The 18,418-nt window shown below is 41.9% G+C and overlaps 2 long non-coding RNA genes across 2 annotated transcripts; both read right to left on the reverse strand.

Moving 5' to 3' along the window:
* Positions 1 to 3,280: 3,280 nt before the first annotated feature.
* Positions 3,281 to 18,313, reverse strand: LOC123569810 (uncharacterized). The gene is made up of 3 exons (XR_006693612.2): positions 18,110 to 18,313; positions 6,999 to 7,121; positions 3,281 to 3,789 (listed from the first exon to the last, which is right to left on the reverse strand). It is a non-coding gene; the product is annotated as an uncharacterized lncRNA (long non-coding RNA).
* LOC123569811 (uncharacterized) lies at positions 10,127 to 17,043 on the reverse strand. The gene is made up of 2 exons (XR_006693613.2): positions 16,470 to 17,043; positions 10,127 to 10,444 (listed from the first exon to the last, which is right to left on the reverse strand). It is a non-coding gene; the product is annotated as an uncharacterized lncRNA (long non-coding RNA).
* Positions 18,314 to 18,418: the final 105 nt, after the last annotated feature.

An 18,418-nucleotide genomic window follows, 5' to 3' on the forward strand; every position in this document is an offset into this window, starting at 1 on the left:
AGATAAAATAACTAATCTACCAACATATGAAGAGTTCCTAGCAATGAATAAGAAAAGGACAGATAAACAATAGAAAAAGGGCAGAGAAAGTGAATTGAGAGTTCACAGAAAAGGAAACACGTAAGGCTCTTAAACCTAAAAGCAGATGCTTAACTGAAGTCATAATTAGAGAAACCCAGGATATAATTACACTAAGTTGTTGCGCCCCATGCATCAGATTGCCAAAAATCTACAAATTTCGTACATACTCTGTAGTCAAGACCTTGGGAAAGGAAGACTGTATTATTTGTGAGAGGTTAAATTGGTACAACCTCTAAGGAGGACAATTCAGCAATAGCTATCAAAATCACAAATCCACGCAGTCAAAGGACGATTTATCCTGAAACTAACAAAGCATAAGCTTCAGGAACCCTCACTTGCACAACCCCTTTGCGAGGCTCTGGGAGGAGCCCTAAAGATTTTTCACTATATTATATGTTTTTGGAATCTTTGCAAAGTAAGGGATTTTATTTACAATTGGTTAAGACCACTGCTTTCTTTCTACTTAGACATCTCCTCCATCATACTTTCCTTTGTGAACTGTGGCAATGGAGTGGCATCAGGAACTTTTGGGATCTAGCTAAAGGGAAATTGACTTGGAGATTCATTAAGGTTTGGGTTTATTAGGATGAATTTACATGTTGTGCAATCTCCACATGTATAGCCAGGTTATTGCTAGGTGTCCTGGTGCAGGAATGGTTTCCAGAAATACTCCTACCACCCACTGTGCTAACCACCTGCCACTCTAACTAGACGATGCAGAACCAGAGGTCATATTGAAACATAAACATGTCTTATAATGCTTGATACCAGAATTATATAGGTAGTAGAAAAGAAACAAGGCTTGAAATACGTGGAGTCAGAAGCCAGTCTGTGGAAAATTATTTTAATACTAGCCAGGTAAAATAACGAGCAGAATGTTTCATTATTACAGATGCCTGGTCAAAATGGGTATTTTAGCCTATCAGGAATGTACCTGATGATGCAGCAATTAAAACACGCAGCATATATTAATAGTCTTTTTTAAAAAATGGGAATCACATGAAATAGAATTTCTCAGAATTTCCAGGTTGTAGGATACAAACTTATAGCAGCACTAGACATAGCAAGCACGTCTGTGTGAAACTGAATGCTTAATGCATCACAGCTGTCAATAATAATAAAAAAAGAATTTCAATCAACCGTACTAAAGAGAAGACTGAATTCTCTTTCTGCTTTCTGTCTTTAAAATGATGTTACAAAACTGTGGTCACATAAGGAGGAAATCCAAGTCTGTACAGGAATTAAAGATAGAGAAAAAAGCTTTATAAATGTGTGTCAGAGAGTTAATTAGCAAAAATATTAAGTTATTTTTCAAGGTTCTGTGATAGTTATGGTATTTGTTAGCGTTCTAAAATTAGTAATTTATTGTGATTTCATTTTGTTGTTTACATTCGTTATTTGGTTTTGTACCTACTTTAGATTTGATAATTTGTATTCTTTTTGTTTGTTTGTTTCCAAGGAACTTATTTAATCAGAACTTCAGAGGGCCCTAGAAAGCTGCATTTTTGACAAGGACCTCCCCTCTGGATGCCCTTCCCCACTTCCCCTCATTTTAACAAGGATTCTAGGTGAATTAAAAATATGATTTGGGAAGTAATTTTAACCTTCATTGTGTGTCAGGTTATATATACAGTAATATTAAGTTATAAATCATGTACTAGGAGAAAACAATTATTATACAAAATGTTAATAGAGGCCTAAATACAATATGGTTTTAAAAATAAAATAAAATGAATTTATGTGCATATTGTTGTAATCATAAAGATAAGAATGTTACATTGAAAGCTACACAATGAGAAACATTAATGGCAAATCCAAGTACAAATGAAAATATTCTCTGAATTCCCAGGTTTCACTGAGTATCAAAACCCACCAATATTTCAGTCCTTTTCTTATATATTATTCTGTAACCATGTTCTCCACATTTGACTGGATCCCTGGACTTCATGTCATTTTATCTGTGACATTCTCTACAGTTATATGCCATTGGCTGCTGCTTTGGGATTTGAATGTCCTTCCGGGTGTCCATTGTTAGTCCCTACACAGCGTGATGAAATTTCTCACTCTTGTATTATTTTTCTTAATGAAGGCTCACAAAATTATAATTGTTCAGGTATACAACCTGGATTAGTATTTGTAATTACCCAAATGCCTCAGAAAAATTTCAACTGGGGGAATTTATCTTAGAGTTGTTCTTGTACAGTTACGAAATGGCACGTGTACAAGGTTAGTCACTGCAAAACCGTAACAGAAAAAGGTTGAACTCAGTGGAGATCTGGTTAAACAGATCATGGTATGCCCTGCATAATGGAGTACTGTACAGCTCTGAAAAATGAGGACACAGTCTATATTCTGATATGGAAAGGGCTACAATATATATTGCCCAATGAAGAAAAACAAAGCTTAGAACAATGTGTACAGTGTGCTACCTTTCATTTAAAAAAAAAAAAAAAGAAGGAAGAATAGAAACATTAACATTTGCTTATTTTTACATAAATAAGTTCTGGAAATGAATACAAGCGATTGTAGGGAGGGGACATTCAGTGGAATGCACTGAGGTGGGAATGAGATTTTTCACTCTATAGCCCCATACAAGAGATGTATATTCACTATTCAAAAGTTAAATGAAAAAAATATGTATATACGTGTACATATATATATATATATATATTTTTTTTTTTTCCCTTTTGAAGCAGAATCTTGTTCTGTCACCCAGGCTAGAGTCCAATGGCAAGATCTCAGCTCACTGCAACCTCTGCCTCCCAGGTTCAAGCGATTCTCCTGCCTCAGCCTCCTGAGTAGCTGGGATTACAGGGATGCACCACTACACCCGGCTAATTTTTGTATTTTTTGGTAGAGATGGGGTTCCACCATGTTGGCCAGGCTGGTCTCAAACTCTTGGCTTTAGGTGATCCTCCTGCCTTGGCCTCCCAAAGTGCTGGAATTACAGGCGTGAGTCACCACGCCTGGCTAAATTTTAATACATTGTTCTTCACTTTGGCCACACTCATGGAGGGGGGTTATTTCCAGAGACCTTTTTGGCATCTTTTTGAAATGCTGTTTAGTTGCTCATTAGCCATCAGATTAAAATTCATAACTATTCATTTCTGCAGTATTCATATAATCAGCTCTCTATCAAAAAAACTGTGAAAATTATCTGAGGGAATTTAATGTAAGAGTTTAAGAAAAACTCGATAACACCAATGAAAATATTTAATTATGTGAGAAACTTAAAACATCACCACTTCAAAAGAAATAAAGGCAAACAAACACTGGGATTATTATCTTGAATACCCCCATTTACAGAAAATAAAAGGAAAACATTAACACTATCTAACTGATAATGAGTTATGGACATGAATAAGAAATTCTAAAAACATAACAGTATTAAGCTTAGAAGTCATCATTAGGTTCCATCACCTGCTCCACACAAATTCAACATACTGCAAGGTGTTGTCAATTTTGCCTTCTAAGTATCTTTCTATTGTTCTCACCCTAGTCTAAGTCACCATTTTCTCTCTTTAAGACTAGCATAAAATGGGCAAAGAACCTGGATAAACATTTTTGAAAGAAGACGCACAGACACTCACGCCTGTAATCCCAACACTTTGGGAGGCTGAGGCAGGAATACAGCTCGAGCGCAGGAGCTCTAGGTGGCAGTGAAGTAGGATTGCCACTGCACTCCAGCCTGGGCAATAGAGCAAGACTCTGTTTCAAAAAGAAAGAAAGAGAGAAGACATATAAATAACCAACAGGTATATGAAAAAATGCCCAATGTGACTGATCATCAGGGAAATGCAAATTGAAACAATGAGATATCATCTCATACCCATCAGGATGGCAATTACCAAAAAGATAAAGATACAACAGTCTTTGACAAGGGTGTGGAGAAATGTAAATTAATACAGACGTTATGGAAAATTGTATGGAGGTTTTTCAAGAAATTAAAAAATAAAGGTAGCATGTGATCTGCGATCTTACTTCTGGGGTATATATCCAAGGGAAATGAAATCAGTATGTGGAAGGGATATCTGCACTTCCATGTTTATTGCAGCACTATTCACAGTAGCAAAGATATGGAAACAATACAAGTGTCCATCAACAGATGAATGGATCAAGAAAACACACGCGCGCGCACACACACACACACACACACAATGGAATACCATTCAGCCATAAAAAGAATGAAATCCTGCCATTTGTGACAACACAGATAAACCTGGAAGACATTATATTAAGTGAAATAAGCCAGGCACAGAAAACAAATACCACATGATCTCATTTATATGTGGAATCTAAAAAAGTCAAACTCATAGCAGCGGACAGTAGAATGGTGGTTACCAGGGGCTGAGAGAGGGGGAGGAATTGAGAGGTATCAGCCAAACTATACAGAATTTCCATTACACAGGAGGAATAAGTTCAAGTGATTTATTGTTCAACATGGTGACTGTAGTTAAAAACAATACTGTATTCTTGAAAAATGGCTAAGGGAATAGATTTTCAATGTTCTTGCCACAAAAAAAAACCTTATAAGCGAGGCAATGCATAATGCCATTTAGCCTGATTTAGCCATTTCACAATGTATACATATTTCAAAACATGTTTCACACCATAAATACATACTATTGTGACGGAAATATATATATTTATGTCAATTAAATTAGTGTCAATTAAAAAATTTGTGTCAATTTTAAAAAAAATATAGGCCAGGCACGGTGACTCACGCCTGTAATCCCAGCACTTTGGGAGCCCGAGGCGGGCAGATCGCGAGGTCAGGAGTTCGAGACCAGCCTGGCCAACATGGTGAAACCCCATCTCTACTAAAAATACAAAAATTAGGTGGGCGTGGTGGCGGGTGCCTGTAATTCCAGCTACTCAGGAGGCTGAGGCAGGAGAATCACTTGGACCTGGGATGCGGAGTTTGCAGTGAGCCGAGATCACGCCATTGCACTCTAGCTTGGGCAATAGAGTGAGACTCCGTCTCAAAAAAAAAAAAAAAAAAAAAAGACTAGCGCAACACCCTTTAAATGGCCTTCCTGGACTCCCTCTACGTCTCCCTCATTGCATTCTCTACACAGTGGAATCATTTTAAAAGATGAATCTAATTATGTCTCAAATGCACACACCTTTACGACCCTTCACTGACTTCCCAGTGCTTATGAGGCAAAGATTAAACTTCTTTACGGCTTCTTCTCCTTTCAGGGCTTTTAAATACTGGTGTACCCTCCCCCACTGCCCTATCCTTTGTCTTCACTCATCACTCCACCTCCTCTGACCTGACCAACTCCTACTCTCACCTCAGATCTCACCTAAAAGCCAACTTTGTCAGGGAGGCTTTCTAAAGCAGTCTGGAACACCCCATTCCACATTAGTGAAGCACCGGTACAGCTCCTTCATGGCTCTTTGCATAGGGATCATTCCAATTCACTGCGGGAGAAGTGGGGAGGGATGGCCTCCTACACTCCACCAGGGCAGTGGTTGCTGTTCACTGCACCTAGCACTGTATCTGACACCTGGAAGACCCTTATTAAAACATTTGTTGGGCAAGTGAATAAACATTACTGTTAATAAAATAAATGGACCTTAGAACAAACATACTAATTTGGCCTGTGAAATTGGCAAAAAAAAAATTAAAAAGAAGGCCACTGTCCACTTGTCATTAGCAGGTTTACAGCACCCTTCTACGTTTTTCATATTTTTTAATTGAGGTGAATTTTGCATAATATAAAATTAACCATTGGAAAGTAGACAATTAAGTGACATTTAGTACATTCACAATGATGAGCAACCATCAGCCACCACCTTTATCCAGTTCCAAATATTTCCATCACGCCGAAAGGAAACCTAGTACTCATTAAGCAGTTGCTCTCTGATATGGTTTGGATCTATGTCTCCGCCCAAATCTCATGTTCAATCATAATCTCCAGTGCTGAGAGTGGGACCTGGTGGGAGGTGATTGAATCATGGTGGTGCTTTCTCAGGAATGGTTTAGCACCATCCACTTGGTGCTGTTCTCGTTACAGTGAGTGAGTTCTTGCAGGCTCTGGTTGTTAAAAGTGTGTAGCACCTCTCCGTGCTCTCTCTTGCTCTTACTCCTGCCATGTAAGACACCTGCTCCCCCTTTGCCTTCCACCGTGAATAACAGCTCCCTGAGGCCTCCCCAGAAACAGATGCTGCCATGCTTCCTGTACAGCTTACAGAACCCTGAGCCGATTAAACCTCTTTTCTTTATAAATTACCTTGTCTCAGGAATTTCTTTTACTTATTTATTTATTGAAACAAGGTCTCACCCTGTTGCCCAGGCTGGAGCGCAGCAGTGCAATCATGGCTCATAGCAGCCTCTGCCTCTGGGCTCAGGCAATTCTCCCACCTCAATCTCCAGAGTAGCTGGGACTACAGGTGCACACCACCATGTCCAGCTAATTTTTGTATTTTTTTTGTAGAGATGGGGTTTCGCCATGTTGCCCACACTGGTCTCAAACTCCTGTACTCAAGCGGTCTGCCTGCCTCAGCCTCCTAAAGTGCTGGGGTTACAGGCTTGAGCCACCAAGCCTGGCCTAGGAATTTCTTTGTAGCAATGTGAGAATGAACTAACACACTCCCCAACCTCCCCCATCCCCAGCCTCTGGCAACCACCAATCTGCTTTCCGTCTCTGGATTTACCTATTCTTGGCCTTTTATATAAGTGGAATCATACAATACGTAGTGTTTCGAGTCTGGCTTCTTTCACTTAGTATAATGTGTTCAAGGGGGTTCATCTAAATTGTAGCATGGATCAGAACTTCTTTCCTTATTACGATGGAATAATATTCTAATGTATGTATATACCACAATTTGTATATCCATTAATCTGCTGATGAACATTTGGGTTATTGTGCCTTTTGGCTATTGTGAACAGTGCTGCTATGCTCTCTTACCTTTTTGATGGGCGTGTAAACTGGTGGTGGACAAACTGATTACTGTGCTTGCTGGACTCTCATCCAGGCATCTGGCAGGGTTGCTCCATAATGGCACATGAACTGGGACTGATCCTCCAGTGCCTGTGCCATCAGTGGTTAAATATTTTGAATAATTATGAACAGATTACCATAAATTCAACAAAGAGGGGGACATGTTCTGCTCCCCTTAACCCCACAAAGGACTAAGACAGAGGTAGGTACTTTACCAAGGACGGCCAAATGTAATCTGTGCGAGTGATCAATGAGGTAGCCAGAAGGAAAATTCAGCCTAAATAGGCATGATGACTGTTAGCTAAGCCAGTCCGATTTCTTATGTGGGGAAAATGAACTCAAAATATGGACGGGAAATGAAGACTTGGTAATGGGAGCAGAAGATGAAAAAGGCCGGCTGTGAATGGCTGATTTCTGGAGCAGAGCTTCTTGCGCCGTGACTACTGATGGGGGACAAGGTAGCTGGTCCCCAGAGCTCCCCTGCATCCCGAACGACCTTCAGTTGCACCCCGTGTGGCTCAGTGAGTTCTTATTTGTTCTTTGCAGTTACTATGAGGCCTGGTTTCACGGCTTAGATGCCTGCCCTAAATATTTCTACAATTGTCATTCTGACAAACCTCCCAATGACTGAGGTAACCTGAGTGATTCTTTGCATCCAAAGGAGCTTAAGGAAAACACCTTTGAAAAGAAATTAAGTTATAGATATCAAGAGCTTTATAATCATTCACAGTCTTTGATCCAATAATTCCTCTCCAGAGCTCCAGTCTAAGACAATGATCCCAGAGTCAGAAAAACCACATGCAGAAGGAAGTTACTCTTAATTTTAGTTTAGTGCAAGAAATTGGAAACATGTCCAAATGTCGTCAAATGATTAAAAAAAGGAAAAAATTAAATTGCCTAAATTAGATTAAAAACTTATTTATTAAGGATTATGTGTATGAATAGTTTTATATTCATACTGAAATATTGTTCCATAATGATTTTTTATTTTACAAAGGTAGGAAATATATGTTTATATGGAAAATATTAACAGAAAGACACATAACAAAATATGAATAATGATTATCATTGGGTGATATTTTTGCACTGTTATTTAAAATATTTTTATGAAACATGCATGTGTTGTTTTTATAATAAGAAAATGCTTTTTTAGGCCGGGGGTGGTGGCTCAAGCCTGTAATCCTAGCACTTTGGGAGGCTGAGTCAGGCAGATCACCTGAGATGAGGAGTTCGAGACCAGCCTGAGCAACATGGAGAAACCACGTCTCTACTGAAAGTACAAAATTAGCTGGGCATGGTGGCACATGCCTGTAATGCTAGTTACTTGGGAGGCTAAGGCAGGAGAATCGCTTGAACCCAGGAGGAGGAGGTTGCGGTGAGCCGAGATCACACCATTGCATTCTAGCCTAGGAGACAAGAGTGAAACTCTGCCTCAAAAAAAAAAAAAAAAAAATTTTATTTTTAAAAAGCAGGATATAGCACGGCTTTTAGGCAGAAACAAATCATCCTGATATTTACTTCTTAGAAAAGAAGGAGGGACAAAAGCTTCAGTACTAGTAGAAAACTAGAAGAAAAAGATCACAGTGACATGGCAAATTCAACCTCCACAAAATTCCTGAAGGAGCCAGATGGTATTCCCGTTTTCCAGAGGGCACAGGATACGCCTTTTGAGGGAAGGTCAAAGAAGGGTTTGCTGTAGCTGCGAACACTATGCCAAATCTAAGTCCATAGTGACCACCTAGACGCAAAGCTTATTAGGAAAAGCTCATGCCATTCCAGATGACAGTTCCAAGTGGACAGACTTGTGATTTTTCCATGTGGATCAGAAACATGTACCCACCATACAGCATTGCAGTGAAACTCCAAGAATGGCAGCAGGAAGGAGGTAGAGCAGTTAATTAATTGAACACTTATTTATTGAATGTTTACTATGTTTGGGCACTATTGTGAGCCATAGGGATAAAAATTCCTGCCTTCATGGTGCACACATGCTACAGTGTAGGGTTGCAAGGTAAGGAGAAGGGGAGACAATACATCAAAAGTAGCAGTAAATATAGCCTATTAGACACATATGGAGAAAAATAAAACAGTGGAAGGAGTTCAGGAGAGTCTGTTGTCAGGTTCTTAGAGTTTAAAGAGGTGATGAGGTAAGGTGGTGCAAGGATATTTGAGTGAAGATGTGAAGGTAAGAAATTGAGTTCAAGAAAAACATTCTAGACAAAGGGACACCGGGCACAGTGGCTCACACCTGTAATCCTAGTACTTTGGGAGGCCGAGATGGGAGGATCATCCAAGGTCAGGAGTTCGAGACCAGCCTGACTAACATGGAGAAACCCTGTCTCTACTAAAAATACAAAATTAGCAAGGGCCTGTAATCCCAGCTACTTGGGAGGCTGAGGCAGGAGAATTGCTTGAACCCGGGAGGCAGAGGTTGCAGTGAGCTGAGATCACGCCACTGTACTCCAGCCTGGGCAACAAGAGCGAAACCCCATCTCAAAAAAAAAAAACAAACAAACAAACACACACACACACACACAAAGAGAGTAGCAAATACAAAGACCCTGGAGCAGGATTGTATCTGGCCTGTTCAAGGAATGCAAGGTCAGTGTGGCTGGGAGCAGAGTAAGCAAGGCGGGGGCGGGGAGTGGTGGGAAGAGAAGGAGTGGAGGAGGGTCAGGTCACATATAGCCTTGAAGGCCACTGTAAGGAGGAAGAAGGAGACCAATGTAGCCACAGATGCTGACTGATAAAGATGCAGGTGGCAAAGATCAGTCCAAGGCCCCTACCCCAGGTCACTAGGAGATGGTTGTGTCATTTGCTGAGACAGCAAACAAAGAGAAAGGTCAGATTTGTGTCGGAGAGGGCATGGGAAGGAAAGAAAGGAAGAAATGATAAATTTGTTCGGAAAGTTTTTTTTGTTTTTTGGGGGGGGTTTTCTTGGAGGGCCAGTGGGGCCCAGAAGTTGGAACTGGTACCTCAGGAAACTGGTTGGGATAGAGATGCAGTTGGTGAATTAACAACAGAGTGCTCAAATTAGGAAAGTGAATGAGTAAATGACCAGTAGGACATACTAATAAACAGTTGTTGAATCGACCTTGTTAAACTATTCAGGAATGTATTTTATTAGGTTCTTTTGCCAGAAGAGGAACAGAGATAAGTGACTTCAGATACTGAGGTTATTGTAAAGCTGCACAGGAAGCTAGAATACATTGTCACATAGCAATCAGGACTCATGGAGCCTGAAAGGTCACTGAGGTGCAGTTACTGGGACCACCCTACGTGTTCATGTGCCCATCACAGGAGCCCTAGTCACAGAGCCACTCTGTCTCTGCTTCTATTGCTCTTGATAGGGTATTTCTCTTTCTCCGTCAATCTCAATCTTAATCTCTGTCCATATTCCTCAAAGTGATCACCTATGAGAGAGAACATTTGATCAGAACCCTTTAACATTTTTTAGGCTGGGCGCGGTGGCTCACACCTATAATCCCAGCACGTTGGGAGGCCGAGGTGGGTGGATGACCTGAGGTCAGGAGTTTGAGACCAGCCTGGTCAACATGGTGAAACTGTCTCTACTAAAAACACAAAAAAATTAGTCAGGCATGGTCGTGGGTGCCTATAATCCCAGCTACTAGGAGGCTGAGGCAGGAGAATCGCGTGAACCCTGGAGGTAGAGGTTAAAAAGTTAGTGGCTGTGGTGGTGCACACCTGTAGTCCTAGCTACTTGGGAGGCTGAGGTGGGAGGATTGCTTGAGCCCAGAAATTCAAGCCTTCAGTGAGCCGTGATTGTACCACTGCACTCCAGCCTGAGCAACAGAGCAAGATTTTATCTCTTTAAAAAAAAAAAAAAAGTCATGTAGATGATGTTTAAATAATGGGATTGATGAGATTACCAAGTCAAGACTGTAGAAAGGAGAAGACCTGGGATCAACCAACATTTAAAAATCAGACATAGAGGCTGGGTGTGGTGGCTCTCACCTGTAATCCCAGCACTTTGGGAGGCTGAGGTGGGTAGATCACCTGAAGTCTGGAGTTCAAGACCAGCCTGGCCAACATGGTGAAACCCCATCTCTACTAAACATACAAAAATTAGCCAGGCACGGTGTTGTGTGCCTATAATCCTAGGTACTCAGGAGGCTGGGGCAGGAGAATCACTTGAACCCGGGAGGCAGAGGTTGTAGTGAGCTGAGATTGCACCACTGTACTCCAGCCTGGGCAACAAAGCGAGACCCTGTCTCAAAAAAAAAAAAAAAAAAAAAAAAAAAGTCAGACATAGAAAGTAAGATCAGCAAAGAAGACCACAAAGAAAGAGTGAAATAGGTGGAAAACCAGGAGAAACCAGGAGAGCATGGTGTCAACAGAGGCCAAGATTATTTCTGGAAGGGGAGTGGAGTGAACTACGTCAAATGCTACTCAAAGTGAAATAAGATGAGGACTGAGAAATGACCATTAGATTTGGCAAAATGAAGGACACCTTGATAAGAGCCATTTATTAGAGTGATGAAGACAAGCCCGACTAGAGTACATTGAAGGGAACTGGAGGTGAGAAAGTAGAGAGAACAAAATACAGATGTCTCTTTTGAGATGTTTTACTATGAAGAAAAGCAGAGAGGAGATATGGGGTTAAGGAAATTTCAAAAGGGATGAGCAATATTAAGGCATATTTGCAAACTGTGGGAAATGATTCCATAAAGAGAGAGAGACTAATAGTGCAGTAAGAGGTGAATAATTGCAGGCGTAAAGTCCTTGAGAAGGAAGACAAAACAGAATCCAGAGAACTCCAGAGAAGTTTTCTCCAACAGATTTTTTAACCTATGGGAGGGCAGTTTTAGGAAAACAGAGGAGGCCAAATCCAAACTGGGTGAGTTTAAGGAATGAAATATGGAACTAAAAATAACTCAACTAAAATGATATTAGTGGTTCTCTCTGGGTAATACAGGATTTGGGATTTTTTTTTTCTGTGCTTCTTTATACATTTCTGTGACTTTCAAATTTTCTGGAAGGAATTCTTACCACTATCATAATTAGAAAAAAAATGCAAAATGTTTAAGAAAAGTGAAGTCAGTAAGTGTACTGAATTGCATCTGTCTTGGAAGTAGGCCCACCCCTGAGAATACAGGAAGTACAAGAGTATCTAGACACAGCAGTGACCTTGGCAGGAAGTCCGTGTCGTTCATGATGAAACTGTTTCTCCTTTTCAAATCTCCAGTCCCATACCTGCTGGGTACTACTAATTCAATGTACTCCAGATACAGGAGGAAGTCCAGTCTAACAGGCAAAACACAATAGCTAAAAAGGGTGGCTGCAGTCATTGCAGTTGTTCAGTATTGTGGTTGCCTCAGGCGAGGCTTGCAAGTCTAGGCAGATGGACACTTCACACTACAGACATGTCTACATGCAGGCAGCCACGCTACTGGAGTCCAAGACCAGGACTGGTGGGGTCGAGGGTGGCCTTGTAAGAACAAAACTAAGCCCCATGACCGGGTGCAGTGGCTTATTATGCCTGTAATCCCAGCACTTTGGGAGGCTGAGGCGGGTGGATCACCTGAGGTCAGGAGTTAGAGACCAGCCTGGCCAACATGGTGAAACCCCGTCTCTACTAAAAATACAAAAATTAGCTGGGTGTGGTGGTGGGTGCCTGTAATCCCAGCTACTTGGGAGGCTGAGGCTGGAGAACTGCGTGAACCCGGGAGGCAGAGGTTGCAGTGAGCTGAGATCATGCCATTGCACTCCAGCCTGGGCAACAAGAGTGAAACTGGGTCTCAAAAACAAACAAACAAACAAACAACAAACAACAACAAAACAACACACAAAAAAACAAACAACAAAATTAAGCCCCAGCAGGCCCACCGTAGTGCTCCATTTAACAGAGGCCTCACATTCCTAAGGGATCTCCCAGCTGGTTATTTCCAGGTGAGGCCTCACATATTTACACTGATGCACTAAAAGGACTGAAAAGGTGACTCTCACCATACAGCTTTGAACATGCTTCCCATTACCATACCATTCATCTGTCCTGCATTATAAATTAAGGTATTTATGACCCATAATTATTTTATGAGCAGCACAATTACATTGCATATTTTTCTTTGATTTAAAAGCCCCAAGGTTTTAAATAAAGACATTTAAAATGTACCACAATTAAAACTAGCCCTGTTATAGTATTTCTTTACTTTTTGCAGTTAATAGACTTAATTTTTTTAGAAGAGTTTTATATTTACAGAAAAATTGAAGCTGGGCGAGGCAGCTAATGCCTGTAATCCTGGCACTTTGGGAGGCCAAGGAGGACAGATCACCTGAGGTCAGGAGTTTGAGACCAGCCTGACTAACATGGTGAAATCCTGTCTCCTAAAAATATAAAAAATTAGCTGGGTGTGGTGGTGTGTGCCTGCAATCCCAGTTACTAGGGAGGCTGAGGCAGGAGAATAGCTTGAACCCGGGAGGCAGAAGTGGCAGTGAGCCAAGATTGCACCATGGTTTCCGTGAGCCGAGATTGCACCACTGCACTCTAGCCTGGGTGACAGTGGGAGACTTCTTCGAAAGAAACAAAAAAAGAAAGAAAGAGAAAGAAAGAAAGGAAGGAAGGAAGGAAGGAAGGAAGGAAGGAAGGTTGAGCAGATAGTACAGAGTTCCCATGTTCTCCCCCCACCTCCAACCTGCTCCCAGCACAGTTTCCCCTATTATTCATATTTTGTGTTAGTGTGATTTATTGTTACAATTGATGAAAACCAATGTTGGTACATGATTGGTACCAGTTATTGGACTTTACCAACTGAAGTCCATAGTTTACATTCGGGTTCACTCTTGGCATTGTACAATTCTCTAGGTTTTGGCAGAAGTATAAGGTCATGTATTCACCATCATGGTGTCATACAGAGTAGTTTTGCTGCTCTAAAAATCTCCTGTGGGTCACCTGTTCGCTCTTCCCCTTATTCACTCCCCTTGGCAACAACTGATCTTTTTACTGTCTCTATGGTTTTGCCTTTTCCAGTATATCAATAGTTGGAATCATGCAGTACATGGTCTTCTCAGATTGGCTTCTTTCATTTAGAAACACTCATTTAAGGTTCTTTTTGTGGCTAGTTCATTTCTTTTTATCACTGATTACTATAACATTGTCTGGATATACCACAGTTTGTGTATCCACTCATCCATTGAAAGACATCTGGTTGCTTCTAATTTTTGGCAATTGTGAATAAAGTTGCTATAAACATTTGTGCAAAGGTTTTGGTGTGGCCATAAATTTTCAGTTCAATTAGGTACATACCAAGAAGCATGACTGGTAGATCACATGGTAAGACTATGTTTATCTTTGTAAGAAACCATCAAACTGTCTTCCAAAGTGACTGTACTATTTTGCACGCCCACCAGCAGTGAATGAGAGTTCCACATCCTTGTCAGCACTTGATGTTGTTAGTGTTCTGGATTTTGGCCATTCTTTTTTTTTTTTTTTTTTTTTGAGACGGAGTCTCACTCTGCCGCCCAGGCTGGAGTGCAGTGGCCGGATCTCAGCTCACTGCAAGCTCCGCCTCCCGGGTTCACGCCATTCTCCTGCCTCAGCCTCCCGAGTAGTTGGGACTACAGGCGCCCGCCACCGCGCCCGGCTAGTTTTTTGTATTTTTTAGTAGAGACGGGGTTTCACCGTGTTAGCCAGGATGGTCTCGATCTCCTGACCTCGTGATCCGCCCATCTCGGCCTCCCAAAGTGCTGGGATTACAGGCTTGAGCCACCGCGCCCGGCCGATTTTGGCCATTCTAATAGGTATGTAATGGTAACCCATTGTTTTAATTTGCAATTTTCTAATGCTATATAATGTGGAGCATGTTTTTATATGAATATTTGTCATCTGTATATCTTCTTTCAGGAGATATCTGTTCAGATCTTTGTCCACTTTTTAATGGGAATTTTTTTAATTTTTTTTTTTTGAGAAGAACTCTCGTTCCTGTCCCCCAGGCTGGAGTGCAATGGCGTGATCTCGGCTTGCTGCGACCAAGGTGTGATCTTGGCTTACTGCAACCTCCACCTCCTATGTTCAAGATATTCTCCTGTCTCAGCTTCCTGAGTAGCTGGGGATTACAGGTGACTGCTACAATGCCTGGCTAATTTTTGTATTTTTAGTAGAGACGGGGTTTCACCATGTTGGCCAGACTGGTCTCAAACTCCTGACCTCGTGATCCACCCACCTCGGCCTCCCAAAGTGCTGGGATTACAGGCGTGAGCCACTGCGCCCAGCCTGTTTTCCTATTGTTGAGTTTTAAAAATTGTATGTATGTTTTGGACACAACTTCTTTATCAGATATATATTTTGCAGATATTTTCTCTTGGTCTATATCTTGTCTTTTCATTTACTTAACATTTGTTTAATATACTAAGAGCCTAAAACATTGCAAGTGGCTCAGGCTTCCCTTGACCTCTGAGAAAGTAGAGATGAGATAGATGATGCAAATAAGAATTTCTGGACCTGTTTGGCAGTGAAACGTAGCAGCTCCTAGCCACTCAGACCACTAGTCCTTGGGGAGCAAGGAAGAAGAGAGAAATAGTCGTATCACCCTACTATATGCTAAACACAAAGCATTTTACATACATTATTCCATAGCTACCTTAAGAAGTAACTCTTGCCGGGCACAGTGGCTCATGCCTGTAATTCCAGCACTTTGGGAGGCCAAGGTGGGAGGATCACGAGGTCAGGAGTTAGAGACCAGCTTGGCCAATATGGTGAAACCCCGTCTGTACTAAAAATACAAAACTTAGCCAGGCATGTTGGTGTGCACCTGTAGTCCCAGCTACTAAGGAGGCTGAGGCAAGAGAATTGCTTGAACCCAGGAGGCGGAGATTGCAGTGAGCTGAGATCATAGCCACTGCACTCCAGCCTGGGTGACAGAGCGAGATTCCATCTCAGAAAAAAGAAGAAGTAAATCATATCATTTAGATAGGAAGAAACCCATCAAAGCTGTTAAGTATCAAACAAGTGAAACTATCCAAGATCTCATATCTATGATGTGGCAGAACTGGGACTCAACTCCGTAACGAACACCACCGGGCCAGATACAAGGCTACCCTGTCTCAAGGCAGGCTCCACAGGGGATGGAGAAAAGTGCAGTCCACCGCATGCAGAGGGTGCTGGAGTGTGGCTCGTTCTGTGCCAGGGCTGAGATCTCAGGGGCTCTGCTCATGGGTAGAAGAACTGCTCCCATTAAGACGGATCTAGAAGGTCTCTTTGGTTTCAAACAAGATCTCAATAAACAGTGGGAATATAGGGAATGGAGTCTAATCTTTGAGGGACAAGAAATAGGCAAAAATTAAGCAGGGTATTAATGCTTTAAACAAGCAGGCTGAAGCCCAGCACAAGGCTGTGACAGAGCTAGGGAAATGGAGCAAAAATGAAGCAAGCTCAGTCACATCGCCACACTAGCAACGTGGTAGGATGTTGAGAGAACCTACCCCTAAGGAGGTGAGAAAGGCTGGGCCTACCACAGGATCCCCAGCTGCCGAGAGCAAGGTCCACTCCTGCACTGCTGATTGATGGGTCTGAGTCTGTCTTATCAGGGACAAGTTGAAGGTCTGCCCATGGTTAAGGTTTCCTGTTAAACATCCTCAGAGCCTGCCATGGAAAGGAACAGTAAAAAAGCTTCAAGGAAAGCAGAGACCACAAACAGAGGCTCAAGCCATAAGTCAGGACTTGGGGGAAAAAAGCGAAGAACCGAACTATCAGAAGTGAGCACCAAACTCAGCACTATTTGATGCCTGTTCTCTGTGCTGAGCTAGGAAATGCTGAAACTGCCCTGACTTTAAGACCCATCCCAGAGGTGAGCTTGGGGCTTAGCTTAAAGGTGGAGCCTGGTGGGCCTAGTGATAGAAACAACGCTGTAGAAAATGAAGAGCACACCTGTGCCAGGCTGGCAGCTGGGACTCTAAGGGGAAGAAGACTTGGTCAACAGACTCTGCGGACCAGATAAATTCTGCAAACCGAAATTCCAAACCTGTTTAAGATTCAGGTGCACTGCATTTAATGCAATAGAAATGTTCCTGAAAAGCAATATATAAATCGAATTTTTGTAAATTGATACTTTGAGTGACCCAGGGTAATTTGCTGCTTAAAGGAAATTATTATTTTTGTAAATCTATTTCAACTCAATTGGATTTTCTTAAATGGAGCATTCTTTTAATCTGATTTTCTTCTATCAGAGACTGAGACATGTATCTCTGATATGTCAATAAAAAAAAAAAAAAAAGGAATACAGCTGGGCATGGTGGTACATGCCTGTAGTCCTAGCCACTCAGGAAGCTGAGGTGGGAAGACCGCTTGAGCACAGGAGTTTGAGGCTGCAATGAGCTGTGATCACAGCACTGTACTCCAGTCTGGGTGTCAGAGCAAGATCCTGTCTCTGAAAAAAAATAATTAAAAATAATAGATGCTACGAGTACATGTTGATTTTAGCAAGGTTTAAATTGTATTCCTTACAATATATTCATTAAATTAAAAAATGTGGTCTAGGCCAGGTGTGGTGGCTCACACCTGTAATCCCAGTACTTTGGGAGGCTGAGGTGGGTGGATCATGAGGTCAGGAGTTCAAGACCAGCCTGGCCAGCATGGTAAAACCCCATCTCTAATAAAAATACAAAAAATTAGCCGGGCATGGTGTGTGCCTATAATCCCAGCTACTTGAGAGGCTGAGGCAAGAGAATCGCTTGAACCCGGGAGGCAGAGGTTACAGTGAGCCGAGATTGTGCCACTGCACTCCAGCCTGGATGACAGAGCAAGACTCTGTCTCAAATAAAAATAAATAAATAAAGTAAAATAAAAAATTTGGTCTAAACCAGTGGTTCTTACATCTGACTGTACACAGAATTAAACTGGAAGTTTTTAAAAATACTGATTCCTGGGCCCCACCACCTCAGCTTCTGATGCACTGGGAAACATAGGAAGGTACCAAGGGCTCCCCAACAGGAGCCTATGACTTAAAGCTTTTGTGCAGCCATAGACATTGACAGCAAAATGAGGTTAACCCAGAGATGATCTCACTGCCACCATCCCAGGTCCTCCCTTCCCCAGTACCCATGGAAAATGAGTTCCAGCTTACACTGAGCACAAGGATCCCACGATGATGGGGAGCCGCTGGCCACATAAGTTGGGGGTTCTCTAAAGCCAAGAAGTGGCAACCACTCTCCAGACTGATGTGAGACCAGATCCTGGTTACGGCAGCTCCCTTGGCTTCAGAACCAGGCCTTCAGGTACGAGGCAGGGTGTGTCACTCTCCCCAGGGGCCTGTGACCTTCATGGAGAATTCTAGCAACATGATTTTATATCCACTTGTATCATACCTAAAAATTATTAGAAGAAAACTGAATATGGTCTTGTGATAAACAGAATAATACCCATCCCCTCCCCC

This window comes from Macaca fascicularis, chromosome 17 (genome assembly GCF_037993035.2).
Source record: "Macaca fascicularis isolate 582-1 chromosome 17, T2T-MFA8v1.1".
NCBI classification, from domain to species: Eukaryota; Metazoa; Chordata; class Mammalia; order Primates; family Cercopithecidae; genus Macaca; species Macaca fascicularis.